The 20855-nt window shown below is 38.2% G+C and overlaps 2 long non-coding RNA genes across 4 annotated transcripts in view; one reads left to right on the top strand and one right to left on the bottom strand.

Annotated features, from left to right (window-relative positions):
- The window catches only part of LOC109025665 (uncharacterized), a 30107-nt gene that overhangs the window by 463 nt on the left and 8789 nt on the right, over positions 1–20855 (top strand). Inside the window, exons 1-2 of one of the 3 annotated variants that reach the window (XR_010129819.1) lie at positions 1004–1360; positions 7989–8179. This is a non-coding gene — a long non-coding RNA (uncharacterized lncRNA). Of the gene's footprint in view, positions 1–1003; positions 1361–4239; positions 4312–4737; positions 8180–20855 lie in introns of those variants that run through there. The other 2 variants (XR_010129821.1, XR_010129820.1) reach the window with 2 other exon arrangements.
- Positions 1–20855, bottom strand: part of LOC134756720 (uncharacterized) — a 67124-nt gene that overhangs the window by 39374 nt on the left and 6895 nt on the right. The window lies entirely within an intron of this gene.

Raw genomic sequence — 20855 nt, 5'->3', positions numbered from 1 at the left:
TCTATGGCCAGAAATATTTGCAAAAATTAGAAACTCATGTGTTACTTTATTCATAACTTTATTTCATACATATTGAGCCCCTGCTATGGGCCAGACATTGTGCATGTTATTATTTTATTTAATGTACTCACTCCTGAACCTTTCAATAATACAGTGCACTTTTTGAATACAAAATAAAGTTTTACAAGGGAAGAAAACTCCTGGACCTTTTAAATACCTGGTTATCAATGGCAAATATATCAATTTAATATCAAAATTGAGATATGAAAAACAAACTCCATTATGGCATCTCATCATTCATTCCTTTTCCCACCAATTCCCTTGTGGCTTACTCAAGTATTCCTGACATGAACGGTGCTGCAGTGGTCACAGCTCATAAGTGAAGCCTCTCCTATCCAGATTTCACTGTCATTAGAATTTACTCTATTGTCAACAAAGCAATACTGCTGATGGTTGGAGAAAAACAACTGCCACGGTATCCAAGTGTGGGAGAAAGCTTTGTTTGAGCTTGGCTCACTTTTTGGAAGAAAGGATAAAAGGCTGCAGAGTTCAAGTGCGCAGGACGTGCCTCGATTCCTGCAAGATGGGGTGCAGAACTCAAGTGCCTAGCCTGTTAAGAAGGCTCTCCTAGAGCAGCCTCCCAGGAAAGCAGCCCTCTCGTGAAAAAAGACAGCATAATATCTCTGAGTGGCCATTCCATGACACGCCAGGCTCAGAGAAACAGTTTCACGGGTTGCTAGTACAGTATGGCATCGCCTGTTAAGATTGTGGTCAATGACAGACTACATATATGATGGTAGTACCATAAGATTATAATGGAACTGAAAAATTCTTATCACTTGGTGATGTAGTAGCCATTATGAGGTCATAATACAATGTATTACTCACATGTTTGTGGTTTTCTGGTGTAAACAAACCTACTGTACTGCTAGTCATATAGAAGCATAGCACATATAGAAGCATATATTATGCTCCTATATGTCATATAGAAGCATAGCACATAGTCGTATAGAAGCATAGCACATAGTCATATAGAAGCATAGCACATAGAATTATGTACAGTACATAATACTTGATAATGTTAAGAAATGACTGTGTTACTGGCGTATGTATTTACTATACTATACTTTTTATTATTATTTTATAGTGTACTGAGTCTCTTTATTTAAAAAAAAAATAGTTAGCTGTAAAACAGCCTCAGGCAGGTCCTTTAGGAGGTACTCCAGAAGAAGGCGTAATTACCTGAGGAGATGACAGCTCCATATGCGTTATGGCCCCTTGAAGACCTTTCAGTGGACAAGATATGGAGGTGGAAGACAGTGATATTGATAATCCTGACTCCGCGTAGGCCGAGGCTAACGTGTGTTGTGTTTGAGTTTTTAACAAAAATTTTAAAAAGTTAAAAAGATAGACATTTTAAAAATAGAAAAAAGCTTATAGAATAAGGACACAAAAATATTTTTGTACAGCTACACAATGTGTTTGTGTTTTAAGCTAAATGTTATTACAAAAGAGTCAAATTTTTTTAAAAAGTTAAAAGATTATAAAGTTACAGCAAGCTAAAGTTAATTTATTATTGAAAAGTTCTTATAAATGTAGTATGCCTTATGTCTATAATGTTCATAAAGTGATAGTGTATAGTGTACAGTAATGTCCTAGGCCTTCATATTCACTCACCACTCACTAACTCTCCCAGAGCAATTTCCACCCTATACAGGTGTACCATTTTTTATCTTTCATACTATATTTGTATTGTAACATTTCTATGTTTAGATACACAAATACTTACCATCGTGTTATAATTGCCTACAGTATTTAGTACAGAAACATGCTGTACAGGTTTTTAGCCTAGGAGCAAAACTGTCCCCTGCATCCTAGGTATGTAGTAAGCTATGGCATCTAAGTCTGTGTAAGTACACTCTGCGATGTTCACACAACAATGTAATCGCCTAATGATGCATTTCTCAGAACATATCCCCGTCGTTAAGCAACACATGACTGTATCTCATTGATTGTGTCAAATTAGAGCTGGCTAACCAGAACTGACAGTGATTCATTCAAAATAAAGTGTCAGGAAAAATCAAAGCTTGGGCTTCTTTTTCCTGCCTCTAAGCAATACAGACTTGCCTATCATTTTTAATATATGAGAAATGGATGGAAAAGTAACCTTATCAATAATCAGTGAAAGGATGAAAGATGCCTCTCCTTAAAGTTTAGAAGTCTTCAATGCTTCCCCACCCCCACCATCTAAATGGTAAAGTTTTAAAACCTGCACCTTTTCTTAGTATAAGGCCCTCCACAGTCCCCACCCTCCTCCCCAAATTCAATATGAAGCAAACAAGTCATCTCCCTGGAATGTATCTCCTCTCCATTCTTTATAATTGTCTCTGTTCGGCTTAACATGCAAAGCCAATCTCAACACATACATTCCTATAGGCACTATGCTGACCACGGTATTCACTGAGGACTCACTTTTCTAAATTGTCTAAGCCACTCTTAAACTACCAGGGCAGCTATTGCCCAGCACTAGGTCCTGCAGATATGCTATCCTCTCTAAGAAGGCACAAGTCTTTCAAAAGTAGAATCTTCTATTTATTCCGTTTGGCATCACAAAATTCTGAAACCCAGACATCTTAAAACAACATAAATTCATTCTCTCTTCTTCCTGCAAGTTAGAAGACCAAGACCAAGGTATCCACAGATCCAGTCTCTCTCTGAAGGGTCTACGGAAGGATCTGCTCCATGCCTTTCTCTTAGTTTCGGGTATTGCTGGCAATGCCTGGGATTACTTGCTTACAACTGCATAACTCCAGTTTCTGCCCCCAACTTCACATGGCCAACTTCCCTCTGTGTCTATCTTTCTAAGCCCTCTCTTTTTCTTATAAGAACACCAGTCATATTGGATTTAGGGCCCATCCTATCCAGTCTGTCCTCATCTTACCTTAACCAGTTACATCTGCAAAGACCCCATTTCCAAGTAGGGTCACTTTCTGAGGTTCTAAATACACACACATTGGGTGAGGGGCGAGCACTATTCAAAGCAGTACAGAGCTATACCTCATCCTGCTTTGATGCTTAGTGTCTTCCTTCCACTAGGAGAATTTAAGGACTAAGCTGCAACAATGACACTATTTGTGGAGTACGTGTTGTATAAGGTCATGTGCTGGACTGTGCAGTAGACCCTTTATTTACCAACTCTGACACAGAAGGGCAGGGAAAGTACCCTTCCTAGAAGCCTTGATTGTGGTAAGAAAAAGCCAATGCCTTTGTTATGGTAATTGCTTTTGACCTGCTCTTCTGGGAGGCCTCTGGTAAGGTACAATGGAGTTCACCTAAGCAAAGTTTCAGTGGAAGAGATCAGGAATAATTAAGGCAGGGAGGGTGGGGAGAGGAAACAATCATGGAGAAGTCTCATCTTCAAGCATGGGAAATGTCAAGCCGGATTCACTCTGTGTAAAGGTCAGCCCTAACATGCCAACCTTTTAAATTTTTATTTGAAGGACTGTGTTTAAAATACCATGCTACAAATTTGCTAAAAAAAGAAAAAAAAAAAACCATTCACTCTGAGAGAACCATGTATATAGCCACAGAAGACAGAGACACCACATTAGGGCACAAAACTACATAAGAACAATGGAAATTCCCTGAAGTTTTAGGGAAGCAAATGAAAGAGCACAGGAACTTTTTTAAACATGTAGGAGAAAACTTTGGTGAAGGAAAGCAAGCAAACAACAAATGCAACTTCACTTATCTTGGAGCCAAGAAACTTGTTTTCCTGTTTTAGTTTGCTATTTGCTGGCTTTGTGACATTCATCAGATAAAGACATTTCACTTTTCTCTACTATGGAGTAACACTTGGCTTACACACTGTAAATTATTGCTTTGTGCAACAAAATGAATTAAATGTTTTCAGAAATCATTAATTATTCCACAAATACTTGTGATTTTTTGATACTTTCAGATAAGTACTTATGTATTATCTTAATGATTACCAACATTGCAACCAAATGTTGTCTGCCATTTTGAAGTAATACAAATCTGTTCTTGAGAAAAGTCCTAAGGGATCAAGCCAAGCTTGTTTCCTAAGAGAGGCATTTCACAAAAGGTTAGGCAAAATTGAAAGCCATCATCAGACATTTAAAAATAAGGTTTTAAAAGCTGACCTAGTTGTTGAACAAATAGACGTGTTTATTGAATACCCACTATGTGTATGTGTTGCCTAGGATTGAAGGAGAAGCAGAGCTGAAAAAATCAATATCCCTGAGCCTAAAAAGATCAGAATACAGCCATACACTATTACAAAATGTCAAGGTAATATATGAAGAATACAGAGGTAAGGAAAAATAAGAGCTGGTTAATTTTAGAGTCAAAAGAGATCCCTATGAATTAATAGTTAAGGAATCATCATAGAGGAAAAGGTGGTAAGCTAGATAGTAAAAGATACCTTGGTGATAATTTTGATTCCATATAATAGAACAAATACTTAAACACTTGGATGGAATAGAGGTTGGAAAGTATGAGGATGACGAAGGAGGGAAAGAGAGAAAAATGCTTTAGTTTTAATCCTAAAGGCATTATCAGTTTAAGTACTTCTCTGTGACTGAGGTTATTATCCACAATATCAGGGTGGACCCTCACGTCAGACTGAAACCAAATGGATTTTAGCACATTTGCCAGACCTAGAAGAAAACTTAATGAGAGATGTTAATATCTTTACGGTCTGTTCATTCTAAATAGAAAAGAAGATAGGAGGTGAAGACTGAACCCATTTGCCTTTGAGGGAGCAGGACACTTGGACAGCATTCTCACTCTTTGTGGCCAAATGAATTCATCTATTTCTTATAATCTTCTTAATGGTAAAATATCTGCATGTGTAAAAAATTATTGTTTTATATATTTACACACACACATATATTCAAATGAATGCATGTAGATATACGACTACACTAGTATCTGTGGGAAAAAGAGAAAAAAATCCTTTATGAGAGATGAAGTATAAAAAATCAGAATGGAATTCAGAGTTGCAAAGTGGATGCTTTTTTAGAAGATTGAACGGAAGAAAATGATCAGACTGAAATTAGCTGGATTGGAACAATGCTTTCTAAAAAGTGACCTATTCTGAGATGGGAAGATCATACCCTTTCAAGAAGAGACAATCAGCTTTTGTGTGTTATGTCATTGTAAAAGCCACTTAGAGAAACGCAGCCCAGCACTTGCTTTTGAGAGGAGATGGTAAGACGACAAAACGATGAACTTAATGGACTATCAGATATTTTTAAATAGCATTTTTCATTTTAAATGTGGATCCAAAACCAATGCTTATAGAATGAGGGCTGAAAGCTTTAGTTCAAACCAGCAAGGCCTTCTCCAGTATCTGCACCGAAAGCTCTCTGACAAGAATACACTTGATTTTCAACCAGCAAGAGACTAGTTACTCCATTTAGGGAAATGACATCCTGATGACCTAAAATTACCCTTGCAGTTTCTGCAGACTGTAGCTTCAGCAATGTGTCTATTCCGGGTTGCACAAAAAAAGAGTTTCGCTATGGCTTTTGGAAAACCCTTCCTGGGGAGTATCATGCTTTTCCCAGCTTCTTTGCTAAAGGTGACATGAATGTCTATCAACATGGCACTTACCAGCCACCAGGGTTGGTAATTCATGCATTCAGGAAGAGTTTGTGAATGTTTACCATGTGCCAGACTCTGTGTTAGATGCTGGTTATACAGACTAAAAATATAGTGTCTGTCCTCAACAGCTTAACACCCTTTGGGAAGGAGAGTCAAGTAAACAGACAATTAGAATACAGCAGAGCGATGGCCAGCTAACTGGATTCCTGAAAATGTGTTTGACTTCATCCTATCCTCTCTTTTCTCATTCATTTCCTAACACTGCAGTCTGGCCCAGGCTCCTGCCTGATACTGATCTTCCAGGACTACACAACCTTCCAATCCAATGGCCAGTTTAACCTGCACCACACCCATTTTCCAACAGTATTTGTCACTTTGCATCACCCACTAACTTTCTCAATTATCTCTTTTCTTGGTTCCCAGGACTGTGCAATATCTTGAATTTTCTCCTTATAATTTTGAAAAAAACAATTCTTTCTAAGTTTCCTCATGTAGAGTCATTTCCATTATTTAGCCCCTAAATGTTAAGACTACATAGAATTTTGTTAGTTCTTTCGATATGTGCTTTCTTTATATAATTTCATCTCTTAGCCTCCCAAACAAAACAGAACCTCCAAATCACTCCCATATATATTCCATTGTCAGTTTTGTCCATGAGATTTTGGAAATGCCTCCAAGCTTCCATTCAAGATGGTAAACGGAGCTTATATATTTAACTACACCACAGTAAATTTCCATTTATATTCACAGTGTTATGTAAAAACATATACATTTTAAAAAACTGCATCAGCGTTACCAAACAGGGAAGGATGCCATTCACATATTCAATATTGTGAGGGTGTTTTTCCAAGATTTATTATAGGTCTTGGATTACTAAATTGAAAAATTACTAGCCTATGATTCAATGTATGGGAAGGCAATCCCCCAGATCTCCAAAACACTCGTGGCAGAATTGGAGAAATGGGTAAGACCTGGGCAATCAAGAGAGTCCAAATCTCACAATTTGAATGACTTCAGCATGGACACCAGGAAAATCCTTGAGAGTCCCAGGCTTGGACTCTTACTCTGGGGCTCTTTGACCATAGACAGTCTCACGAATAATGCCAAATAAAATGGGGACATTTTCTCAACAAGCCACTGACATTGGCCTGTCTACTCTGTTCTATTTCCTGTACTTTTACATTGCCAGATAAAGATACCAGTCCTTGTAAGTGAGGAGTAGGAAGGGAGCTAAAGTTACAGGCATTCATGCAGTAGGAAGGTTTGATTCTTCTGACATGGGTTTATTTCTCTGTTTGTGGATGTTTGTCACTTGCATCTGTTGTAGCAGCCAGCGTTTATCAGGGACTCAGTTATTGTTTATTGGGCAATGCAAATGTCCATGTTGTGAGACTCTTACAGGAAGGCTTCCTCCAAAACCAGGCACACCAACAGGGCAAGCTCTGTGTGCCTCTGTCCACTCTCTGCTCCAATTACATTTCTAAAAGATCAAACTTGACCCCAATGCCCCACCCCTTCTCCTCCAGCTCCTGCTGCCTGCACTGATGGACCCTACTGCCTGGTTGGCATATCACTTGGTTTACAGCAACTGGAAAGAGGAATATAATGTAACAAACCTTGCTGCTATTTACAAGATAGTTGTTTCTTTGTTTTTACTCCCTCAAGTTGGTTGTAACACTGAAGTTAGCTGGGCTACTGCCTCATATCCCTAATTGAAATGACTTTGCTCATTGCTGTGGTTTGAATGTGTGTGCCATGGTTTGAATGTGTGTGCCACCACCCCCAAATTAACATGTTGAAGCCTAGTCACCAATGCGAGGCTACTAGAAGGCAGGGCCTTTGGGAGGTGATTAGATAATGAGGGTGGAACCTTCATAAATGGGATTACGACCTTATAAAATAGGCCCAGAGAGCTGCCTTTTCCCTTTTATCCTATGGGGACACAGTAAGAGGACGCCATCTATAAATCAGAAAGCAGAGTCTCACCAGATACTGAATTTGCCAGTGCCCTGATCATGGACCCTCCAGCCTTCAGAATTGTGAGAAATTTCTGTTGTTTATAAGCTACTTATATAAGCTATATGGCATTTTGTGGTAGCAGCCCAAATGGACTAAGACACTTATCAACAAACCCTCTTCAGTAAAGTCCTACTTTAAATAGTGTGCACCCTATGCCACGGTGTATCAGTCAATTATTACCATAATCATTTTGTGTGACAAATAATCTCAAGATCTTAATGGATTACAAAAGTAACTACTTATTTTCCTTGCTTCTGTGAGTCAGGTATGGCTTTACTAGGGTAGGATGGGCTTGGCTACAGGTCAGATTAGCATCGTTCCAATCATTTTTTCTTTTGCAGGCAACAGACACCTGAGCCATGTACTCCTCCTGATGGATCGCAGGAGCATAAGATGGTAAGCCGAAACACAGAATACATCGCAAAGCCCATCCTTGAAACTAGGACACTGTCCATCAGCTACAAGTCCTATGATTGAGTCCATCAAAGGTGAAGTAGATGGAACTCCATATAGACAAAAATAAAGGTGACAGGTAAGAATAGGAAACGGTTGAAGTGGATGAGATAAAATTCTAACCTTAGGAATAATTTCAGGAATATAACAAGTGTCTTTCCAAGTTATGGTTGGCTATGTATGATAGATTTATTTATTTATCCCAATTTTCCCCTCCCTCCAAGCTATGAGATTATACATTTACCCCCTTTATAGTATGGCTTCTTAGTTACTGGATCTTGGGTTAGTCTAGCCTTCAATTTGATACTGTAAACAAGACGTTTTATACTGATTCTTTTCTTATCTATGCTGATGCAAATTTCTCCTAATATGTATCTTGGTGTGACACACACACACATTATTTGACACCCATATATCTATGTATATATGTATAGGTCTGCATATATATTTGTGCAAACATAAATTTGTAAGGGAGGGGAATTAAATGCATAAGGCTTAAATTGCCATCTTGAACCAGAAGACCTTTGGGTGTAATTTTTCCATGTTTGTTTAAGTGTGTTTCTCCCAAAGAGACTGTATATCATCTTGGTATTCTAAGCACATAATATTGTTCCTGGACTAGTCATATAAATAAATAAATAAATATATATATATGTGTGTGTGCGTGTGTGTGTGTATACACTCAACAAATGTTCAAATTAAATTATTAATCAAATTAATGATTTGGCTATTCTTTCCAAACATTTTATGATGATAAAAACTTAAATCCTGTACTAAAATCTTGCATCTTTTCATCCCATTCATTCTGTGACCCAGCAGCTTAATCCTGCTTTGCTGACCTTGTATATTCTCTAGGTCCATGATGCCTCCTTTGAGGTGGGGTGAAATATGTAGCAAATAACTCAGGGTAAAGGCACAATTGTCTGTTAACAGAATTTAAGAGATGTGAGTTTTTATCAGAGATGGTACGTAACAAAAGTTAGTATCAGTAAACTGTGGTTCTGACTTTTCTGCTACTGTTGGGCTTTTTAAACCCCTTCACCTCTCTAACCTCAGATTTCCCAAAAGAAAATGGAAACACGTTTTTAGAAGCTACTTTTCCTCCCCACCTTACCTGGCTATATCAAATGAAATGTTTGAGAATATGCTATGAATAAGAAGTGTTACAAAAATATGATCTGCAAGTATTAAAAGAGAAATTTAATAAATCCAGAGACTATTGTTTAGAAAGTAATTATTACTTGTGTCTCTCAGGGCAAGGAGAAGGGAACAGAAGGATATGGAGAAGCTATTTGTAGTTCACCCCTGACTAGATAAAATGACTTTAAACACAGTATACAATTGCAGAATAAGAAGTACCCCTCAAGATATAAAATTCTCCCCATATTACCTCCCCCATCATCCACATCCAAGAATCCAGGATGGGGGCAGGTAAAGGGGAAAGAAGATCAGCAACTTCAGAAGGGGGTCTCTATGGGAGGGAATTTTCAGAGTCTGTCAGCCTCACTCAACCTTCAGGGTTCTGGTTAATGCATTTTGACAGGGAAGAGAGTTGATTCTGAATAAATGAATCCTTTCATGTAGAGAACTTCTGGGGAGAAGTGCAGAGTGAAAAAAACCAGCACCCATGACTTCCTCATATGGAATTCTGGGCTGATGCTCCATCTGACGCCAGGTAATCATGGGGCATTTCTTTCAAAGCCATCCATATTTCTGGGCCGGAAAAAAAAAGTTTCAAAGACTAAACCCCACGCTGAGGAGCTGATTTCTTATAACAATAGCTAATGATGAGTGTTCTTGAAACCCCTTTTTAATCAAAGGACAGGGATTGTCAGAGCAGATATCACTGTATTAAGTCCAAACTAAAAGCCTGGTCAGGGCTTCTATACTATAGATAAAACCATTAATAAAGGCAGCTCTAAGATATTTCTGTGAAAGATTCAGAAAGAACACTAATTAACCCAGACAGGGAATCTTCCAAAGATGTATTCCTTCTGTTGAATAATACCCTGTATTGGCATTTTTGTGAATCATTCTTGACATTTTGCCAGTTCTGCTGTCAGCTTTCAAGGGATACAGAAATAGTGAGTAGATTTTTAAGAGCAAAAATCTATAAAACAAAGTCTGATTACAATACTACTGGCTGGCTTAAAAACAAACACAGAGATGATCATTAAAAAACAAAAGTTCTAGCAAAGTCTCCTGTGGTAAAATAGCTTCATCTTGTTGGTATGAGACCATGTCTGAAAGAGCCAACTTAGATTGAATTACAGTGTTCTCTGGATTACAAGTGTAAAAGTGTTTTGGGTTATTGTTTAGTGAACACGTCTGGGTGAGCAGACAGTCATACACATATACACACATTCATTCAGTGAATATTTTTTAAACAGCTATTCTGTGCCAGACACTGCTAATAAACTCTTACGAGAGCTACAGTTATTACTCTTTATAAAATACTAGTAATTGTTCTAGAAAGAGTAATTGCTAAATGTTTATTTTATGCTTCAAGTAACTGAACATTTTTAGACATAAGTAGTATGAACAAGCTCATTATTAAAAAACTAAAGTAGAATATTGGCTATTAAAGTGGAAGTAAAGTATCTATTCATCAATCCCTGACTTCCATAGCCCAACCACCACTTCCTGTGGAAATATTATTCATGGAGCGTGATTTAAAGAGTATTACTCTCAAACATTCTTACCACCCAGAACTTGCTAATGGCATTCAAAAGTGATGTAACACAAGTCACATTTCACACTTATACTCTTTCTTTTTATTCGCATAGTACCCATACTACTCTAGAAAACAGTATTTTTAGCTCCCTCACTTTAGCCCCTAAAATGACTGAGAGTAAGAGAAGATCGAAGTTTTCTTCCTTTCCTTTCCTTTCTGCCGCCCTCCCTCCTTCTTTCTCTTTCTTTCCTTTTTGTCTTCTTTCCTTCTTTCTTGTTATTGTTTCTAAATTATATGCATAGGCCAATATAACACAGACACAAGTTTGCGGGTTGTCAGGAAAATAAGAAAGAGAACATTTTGACTAAGAACTCCAAATTGAACCAGAATAGAGGACATAGTGCATTTCTTTGTAACTTGGAAAGTTGGGTCATGGAGAAGCTACTGTGTAAAACAGGCATATAAAATTTTGGCATTAAAGAAGACTCTTGCTCAGCCAATGACACGTGGACTGCCTAGATATCCCCAAATTCTGATTCCACATTTGTTTTTATAAAACAAAACAAATGAACAAAGAACAGCCCCATATTCACCTGCTACTTGCTACAAAATATAGGCCTGAGAGAATTTATGAGCAAAGGCAGGATGTTTACTTTAAATATGTTTGTATAGCATTTGGAATCCTCAGAGAATGGGGCCTGAATAAACAAAACACCACTACTAATAATATTTCACAAAGCTCGGTGAGAGAGTGACTGTGGACCCTGGCCATTCCCTGGGCATACCTGCCTCTTATCAAACTCGCATCACAGTCTGATGGGGTGTCCTTCTCTTGCCCTTGCCATTCAATAACTCCTGCAAGTGCAGAAGACAATGGGGGTTTTAAGGAAGGGTCAGGATTCTCTGCCCATCTCCATTACTCCTGCACTCAGCCCCGTGGTCACCTCCTGCAACTGGCATTGTGCAGACCGTCATGGAAGAGAAATGGTCCCTGGGCAGAGTCTGTCAGCAGGAATTTTGGCTGAGGAAGAGAGACAGTTCTTGTCCAGCATCGTATTTCTTTCTCTACCTTAGTAATAGCCAGAGAATACTGGAAATGACTGACTGAGTAAATTGCTTTTGGAACAAATGCGCTCCCTCCCACTGGTCTCCTCCTTCTCTTTTTTTGGTTTCTGGCTCTCTCCCCTCCCTCCTCATCTCCTCCTATCCCTCTGCAAGCATGAAAATCTCTCCTCTCTTTCAGATGATGCAAAGCTACTGACAAAGCTCAGGAAAACATGTATATATGTAATATGTAATGTTTTGCTAACAATTCAGGATGTCGCCTCCAGCTTTCCAGGTCATGAAGTAGGTGTGGTCTAGGTCAGAAAAGCCAGCCATCTTCACATTCATGCAGCTAGGCCAGCATGTAGGGGCCACTTGCAAACATCACTGACCCCATAACATGGTCTGTCTCTTGAGATTTATCCACAAGCATTGGCCTGAAGCCCTTTGGCTGGTAAAACATGATCCCAAGAGGAGGAGATAGTTCAGATTCCTGACTGGGTGCATTCAGTAGAATGAAGTCATTAACGTTGTTGCCACTTCCAGCTTCCCTCTCAGTCCAGCCTGGGTTCTCCTCCCTGAAACTTGCTCTGGATTCCTTTGAACAGCTTTGTTATCAGCTGCACAGATACTGTAAACCAACCTTCAGTGAGTGTGTCTGTCTCCGGTAGTGGTTAAAATTACACAAAGACACACCTTTATTGGGAGTTACTGCTGTGAACTTCCTTTACACTAGGGATATAACACAACTTATAAAGCAGGTGTCTGCCAAATTAACAAGCATAGTCTGCACTGCTTTCTGACACCAACAACAAATTCTCCGGCTCTCTAGACACCAACTAGATATCCTACAATTCAATTCTGTTCTGACGTTATCTACCTAGAGTTAGCTTCAGAGCCCATGAGTTAAGAGCTCAGTCCCACAAGACCACGCCCGCTTTAGACACCAGTCCTAAGTCCCAGGCTGTCACCTGTACTTCTGACTGACTGGATATAAATTCGAGGGTTTTCATTATCCCCTTTTAAGTTTTGCTACTTTTCTAGGACAGTTCATAGAACTCAGGAAAATACTTCATTATTTATTGTAAAGGATACATCTCAGGAAGAGCCAAATAAAAGAGATACACAATGTAATGTATTGGGGGAGAGCGTGTGCAGAACTCCCACGATCACTCTGGGCATGCCGCACTCCCAACAACTCAGAAGCTCTCCAAACCCCACTGTTTAGGGTTTTTATGCAGGTCTCATTGCATAGGCATAATTGATTAAATTATTGGCCATTGGTGATTGGTCTCAACCTTTAGAATCTCTCCCCTCCCCAGGGGTCACGGCTTGAGGCTGAAAGTTCCAACTTCTAGTCATGCCTTGATCTTCCTGGTGAGCAGTTGCCATTCTAAAGCTGTGGAGCCCCAAGACACCAATCACATCATTAGCATACAAAACACATTAATTCCCTGGAGATTCCAAGGACTTTAGGAGCTGTGTGCCATCAATCAGGGACAAAGATCCTCATATATTTCTTATTATGCCATGGGAAATAATACAGTTTACAAAGCAGGGTGTCTGCTAAATTAATCTTAATTAATGAACACAGAGATCCATGATTAGAGGTGTTGCCATGTGTGTCCCCACACTCTCCACCCACATGCACTAATATCCCTTAGCAAACAGCCTCCTGCATTAGTTTACTAAGGGTAATAGCCAAATACTACATGTTCTCACTTACAAATGGGAGCAAAATGAACTTATGAACACCAAGAAGTAAAGAACAGACACTGGGGTCTGCTTGACGGGGGAGGGTAGGAGGAGGGAGAGGAGCAGAAAAGGTTAACTACTCGGTACTGGGCTTGATACCTGGGTGATGAAATAATATGTACAACAAACTCCCATGACATGTGTTTGCCTATGTAACAAACCTTCACATGTACCCCTAAACTTAAAATAAACATTAACAAAATATCAGGCAGGAGGAGGAAATAAAGGGTATTCAGTTAGGAAAAGAGGAAGTCAAATTGTCCTTGTTTGCAGATGACATGATTGTATATCTAGAAAACCCCATTGTCTCAGCCCAAAATCTCCTTAAGCTGATAGGCAACTTGAGCAAAGTCTCAGGATACAAAATCAACGCGCAAAAATCACAAGCATTCCTATACACCAACAACAGACAAACAGAGAGCCAAATCATGAGTGAACTCCCATTCACAATTGCTTCAAAGAGAATAAAATACCTAGGAATCTAACTTACAAGGGACCTGAAGGACCTCTTCTAGGAGAACTACAAACCACTGCTCAATGAAATAAAAGAGGATACAAACAAATGGAAGAACATTCCATGCTCATGGGTAGGAAGAATCAATATCACGAAATGGCCATACTGCCCAAGGTAATTTATAGATTCAATGCCATCCCCATCAAGCTACAAATGACTTTCTTCACAGAATTGGAAAAAACTACTTTAAAGTTCATATGGAACCAAAAAAGAGCCTGCATTGCCAAGACAATCCTAAGCTAAAAGAACAAAGCTGGAGGCATCATGCTACCTGACTTCAAACTATGCTACAAGGCTACAGTAACCAAAACAGCACGGTACTGGTACCAAAACAGAGATATAGACCAATGTAACAGAACAGAGCCCTCAGAAGTAATGCCACATATCTACAACCATCTGATCTTTGACAAACCTGACAAAAACAAGAAATGGGGAAGTGATTCCCTATTTAATAAATGGTGCTGGGAAAACTGGCTAGCCATATGTAGAAAGCTGAAACTGGATCCCTTCCTTACACCTTATACAAAAATTAATTCAAGATAGATTAAAGGCTTAAATGTTAGACCTGAAACCATAGAAACCCTAGAAGAAAACCTAGGCAATACCATTCAGGACATAGGCATGGGCAAGGACTTCATGTCTAAAACACCAAAAGCAATGGCAACAAAAGCCAAAATTGACAAATGGGATCTAATTAAACTAAAGAGCTTCTGCACAGGAAAAGAAACTACCATCAGAGTGAACAGGCAGCCTACAGAATGGGAGAAAATTTTTGCAATCTACTCATCTGACAAAGGGCTAATATCCAGAATCTACAATGAACTCTAACAAATTTACAAGAAAAAAATCAAACAACCCCATCAAAAAGTGGGTGAAGGATATGACCAGACACTTCTCAAAAGAAGACATTTATGCAGCCAACAGACACATGAAAAAATGCTCATCATTACTGGCCATCAGAGAAATGCAAATCACAACCACAATGAGATACCACCTCATACCAGTTAGAATGGCGATCATTAAACGGTCAGGAAACAACAGGTGCTGGAGAGGATGTGGAGAAATAGGAACACTTTTACACCGTTGGTGGGACTGTAAACTAGTTCAGCCATTGTGGAAGCCAGTGTGGTGATTCCTCAGGGATCTAGAACTAGAAATACCATTTGACCCAGCCATCCCATTACTGGGTATATACCCAAAGGACTACAAATCATGCTGCTATAAAGATACATGCACACGTATGTTTATTGCGGCACTATTCACAATAGCAAAGTCTTGGAACCAACCCAAATATCCAACAATGATAGACTGGATTAAGAAAACGTGGCACATATACACCACGGAACACTATGCAGCCATAAAAAGGATGAGTTCATGTCCTTTGCAGGGACATGGATGAAGCTGAAAACCATCATTCTCAGCAAACTATCGCAAGGACAAAAAACCAAACACCGCATGTTCTCACTCATAGGTGGGAATTGGACAATGAAAACACATGGACACAGGAAGGGGAACATCACACACCAGGGCCTGTTGTGGGGTGGGAGGATGGGGGAGGGATAGCATTAGGAGATATACCTAATGTTAAATGATGAGTTACTGGGTGCAGCACACCAACATGGCACATGTATACATATGTAACTAACCTGCACGTTGTGCACATGTACCCTAAAACTTAAAGTATAATAAAAAATAAATAAATAAAATAATCTACACTAATGCAGCCAGGCCTGGCCTTGTCTGGATCTAGGAAAGATTAACAAAGAGGCTGACTCCTCTAAAGGTCTGAAAAGAAATATTGACCACCTTTTTCTCTGAGGGCTGCTACCTGTGAAGTTTCAACTACGTAACAAGACCACCTTGCCTAGTAAAACCTCCTCTTTTCTCCCTTCTGTAATCTGATTTGTCATCATAACCCATTCTGGGCCATTCTCTGAAACCTCATTCTTTCTGTAACCTCAAGATGGTATATAAGCTTCTGTACCCTATGGGGGGATGGGGGTTGGGTCTTCGTTCTGAAGGTTCTTGTACATACACATTAAATAAATTCATATGCCTTTTCTCCTAAAAACACAATCAAACAAAAGCCTCACCGGTGAGTTAATTCCACACCCCAGGACCTACCTCATCTGAGACCCAGTCTTCAGGGACCTCTCTCCAGCCCTGTCATCTGATATCATTGAAATAGATTAAACTTGACTTTCTGAGCTCCTCTTTTGGCTCCTATAGCCTTCAGCTCTGCTTGCATGTGCCTATGTGATTTCTCATTCCAGTCAGATTACAAACTAACCGAGACACAGATCTTGTGCAAAAATTTTCTGCTGCCATCTCAGCATCTACTTCAGTGTCTTCCCAAGCATCAGTAAATGTTTGCTAATAATTAATTAATAAAATAGATCTATAAAATGACTATTACTGGGAATAATACTACTGATAATAAAAATAATATTTAAGTAACATTTATAATTTGCTGGGAACTTTACTAGACATACATTTAATAATTAATTTAATTTATATGAACCAGCTGTGAAAGAGAGTTAACATATTCTCTACACAGGAAAAACCAAAATTTAGAGAAAAATGCTAAAGAAACTGACTCAGGGTCATGCATAGAGGAGGCAAAAAAAAAAAAAAAAGATTCCTGCCTCATAATCCCCAGAATGTTGAGCCAAAGTGGAATTTTGAAGGTATCATTAATAAGATTTTTCAATGCTCAGTAGGGAAGATTGATTTTCTCTAACAAAATGGAACTCTGTCTTCACAAACTCATACAGAAAGTTCTCTTCATAAGTGATCAGGATTTGCAATGTGCTTATCCAGGTGCTCCTAGATTTTTAGTAAAAGTCATCTATATATCACAGAATAACTGAGCGAGGAGGACTATAAAAAATAATCCAGTTCCAAAAATTGTTTACTTTCAGCATCCAGTTGATATCTTTAAGCTTCTGTAGGCAGAAAATACTTCAGAACTTGAGTGCATGACATACAAATGGTCTCTGACGTTATTTTTCAACTTATTTTTTAACTTTATGATGGTACAAAAGTGATACATATTCAATAGAAACCATACTTTGAATTTTGATCGTTTCCAGGGATACTATGCTATGATGGGGTGCTATTCTCCCTCTCTCTCTTTTGCTGTCTCCATGCTGGACACTGGCAGTGAGCCACAACTCCCAGTCAGCCACACATTCATGAGGGTAAACAACTGATACAGCCATTCTGTTTTTTCATTTTCAGTCCAGTATTCAATAAGATACATGAGATATTCAGCACTTTGTTATAAAACAGGCTTTGTGTTAGATAATTTTGCCCAACTACAGGCCAATGTATTGTTCTGAGCATATTTAAGCTAGGCTGGGCTGAGCTATGCTGTTTAGTAGGTTATCTGTATTCAATGCATTTTTGACTTAAGATATTTTCACCTTACAATAGGTTTATTGAAATGTAGCCCCATCATAAGTCAAGGAGCATCTATGCTTCAAACAGTCCTGGGCAAGAAAGAGTTGAACTTTGCTCTACACCCCCACTATATTCATGCCTCCTAGTATCTTGGCTATGTCTACTAATTCTCAATTGCAGGATTTACTTTAGGGATGTAGTTTTCAAGATGACCCTTTTTGGGATCTTAGTGTCTTCCAATGTTGTACAGATTATGTCTAGTCTTGCCTGTTGACCACAGTCTAGCAACCAGTATTATAACCTAACATACCTCTAGCTTCCAATTTGGCTCGATTATATATGCCTCAGAATCTTGGAAACATGTATAATTTGATTATTTATTTCATAAGAAGTGAGAATTAAATTGGATCTTTAATCCACAAGTCATATTTTCTTTCTTCAGTGCCATGCAATAAAGTCAGTCTCTTTGTCAGTGGAGAAGCTGCTCGTCAATACAAATTGAGCACTTGGTGACAGGAAGAGGTACAGATGTATGAGATGAAGGAATAGTAGCTAATGAACTATTTTAGGATATCAGTTAGCATTCAATAGTCATAATTCACTTAACGAGAATAAACTAAATCCTATACATTCGATATTGATTTCTACCTGGATTTAGTTATTCATAGAACCTATAAAAAATTGTGACTCCATAATTATGGGGATCTTGAACTGAATAAAAGAGGAACAAGGACATATACAAACTGCTAAAGTAGAAGAAAATTGAAGAGATTAGCTGGGTTATAACTAGTATCACAAGAACAAAAACAGAGATATAAGAAAATTAACAAAACATAAAAACAAATTCAGAAAACCTTTGGTCTGAGGCCTCTTATATTAAATCAGCTCAAACTTCCACCACAACCAAGATACAAAGGTGGATGGACTGCACTATCTGTGCCTTTTGGCACCTGTTGTTTGTTCCCCTTCAAGACTCTTTTAATATTCATATAAAATAGTGAGTGACCAGAGAGCATAAGGTCACTTCTCCTAAAGATCAGAGGCACACAATGTCCTCAACCTCCTTGCATAAACATGCACCCACTTATCTCCCCCAACTCCAACCACAATTCCACCTGTTTGCCCAACCCCTTAACTTAACCAAGTTCAACTGTCTTTAGGTAACAGGTTACAATCTTGTGAGGATGTCAGATTGGGATTACGTGTTTCATAAATGTTTGGTTGAGTTGACCTATAAAATGAATGCTATTTTCTTCAGAGAAAGATTTAATGCAATTTTCCTTAATGAGTTTAAAACCATTAATGCCTTTTATTTCTTAAATCTATTTTTGCTCCTTATATTTACCTAGAAATGTATTTCCTACATATATGCTCTGAATGTATTAGCATTTCATTACTTTAACCTGTGTTTCTCTGTAGCTATGGCCCATTTTTTATGCCTAATATTGTTTATTTGGGGTTTTCTCTCTAGTTTATAAGGAAAATTGAATTGTCTATTTTGTCTTTTCAATGGACACACTTAATCTTTTTTGATATTCTCTCCATTATATCTTTGTTTTATTCTTCACTAATTTACTACTATTATTTTTTGAAATTATCTCCTTCTTAAGTTTGTGCTTACTTTATGTGGTAGGCAGATTTTGAAACCTGGCTTCCAAGGTTCCATGTCCTAATCTCTAGAACTTGTGAATATGATGAGATAGCTCTCCCATGATAATGTTACACTATATGGCATAGTTGAATATAAGATAAGGAGATTATCTGAATAAGCGTAATGTAATCCTATAAACCGCTTTAAAACCAGAGTTTTCTGCAGCTGGTAGTGGAAGAGATAGACACTGGAAGCATGAGGGAAATTTGATTTGCAATTGTTGAGATTGAAAGTGTGGCTAATTGTGTTTATGCGGCTGAGTTATGAGTTCTGGTCATTAGTGTGAGTGACAGTACTGTAAGGAACTTCTCATTTCCACGTATTCTTATTGGTAAGAGAGAATAATATTTAAGTAACATTAGAAAAGATATATCAAGAATGGCAGAGATTTCCTACCACTTATAAACCACTTTTTTCTAGACTATTGTAGAAGAAAGATAGAAACTCTGTTTTATATAAACCACTGTATTTTAGGGTGTCTTAATCACAGTATTTTGGCCTGTACCCTAATCATTACAACATAGTTAGAAATTGCCCACTTAGTCTTCTGCATTTTAACTCTCTGTTTTCTGCTTTCTCTCTCTAATTTTCTGTTTTCTCACCTCTCTGTGCAGCATTCCATTGTCATTTTATATTGTCAGATCTGTCATCCAGTTGGCTAATTCCCTCTTCAGCTACATCTCATTGCATGTTTAATCTGTCTATTGAATTAATCATTTCAATCACTGTGTCTTGCCATTGTAACTAGTTCTATTGCAAATATATCCCTGTTGATTTTAATAGTATCTGTCATTATACTTTAATAGTCTTTTATTTATTTAAAAATATAAAATATACTGATCATCTCTGATCTCATAATTAATCTCTGTAATTTGTTATTTCTGTCATCTCTTGCTCATGATTGTTAATTTTATGATTTGTTTAATAACTTTGTATTGTGAATACATGTTTCTTGGTGCTCCAGCTGTGAATATTTGTTGACATGAGATCTATGTTTAAAATATGTTATTCCAGAGAGGATAATCATTTGCCTTTGACTAATGCCTGAAGTACTAGCAATTTAGAACCAGTTTAAATTATATTTTTGGTGGGAAGGGGGTTGGGAAGTGCAGAAAGTATGAATTATAAGCCTCAGAACTCGAGAGAAGTCTTGTGAGTTGGAATTCTCATTAGATTTTTTTTACAATAATTATCATTTAGACACAGTGCCAACAGGGGTACCAGTCCACACATTTCCCACTGTAGGGTGCACTTATGCTTTCTTTCAGTCTTCTGAGAAAGCTGGCCCTCAGTCCACCTAGATCCATGTAGCTGTTCCAACTTTCCATGTGTTAGATCATCAAGAAGAAATAGAACTTCCTCAAGCAAAATCAATTCTTGCTTTCTCCTGATTTGGGCTTTCTTATATTTCATAAGCTATAAAACACCTTTTTAACTTTTCTTTTAGCTCAACAATGCGTTGAGAAATATACATTCAGGTGTGTCTTACTAGAAGAGTCTTTCTTCTACAACTATTAACTTTCTTTTCTTTCTTTTTTTTTTGAGACTGAGTCTTGCTCTATCACCCAAGCTGGAGTGCAGTGGCACAATCTCAGCTTACTGCAGCCTCCGCCTCACCTCCTGGGTTCAAGTGATTCTCCTGCCTCAGCCTCCCAAGTAGCTGGGATTACAAGAGTACACCACCACACCCAGCTAATTTTTGTATTTTTAGTAGA

Source organism: Gorilla gorilla, chromosome 12 (genome assembly GCF_029281585.2).
Source record: "Gorilla gorilla gorilla isolate KB3781 chromosome 12, NHGRI_mGorGor1-v2.1_pri, whole genome shotgun sequence".
In the NCBI taxonomy this organism is placed as follows: Eukaryota; Metazoa; Chordata; class Mammalia; order Primates; family Hominidae; genus Gorilla; species Gorilla gorilla.
Note: the sequence above shows the minus strand (reverse complement) of the source record. Positions and strands in the feature narration are given on the sequence as shown.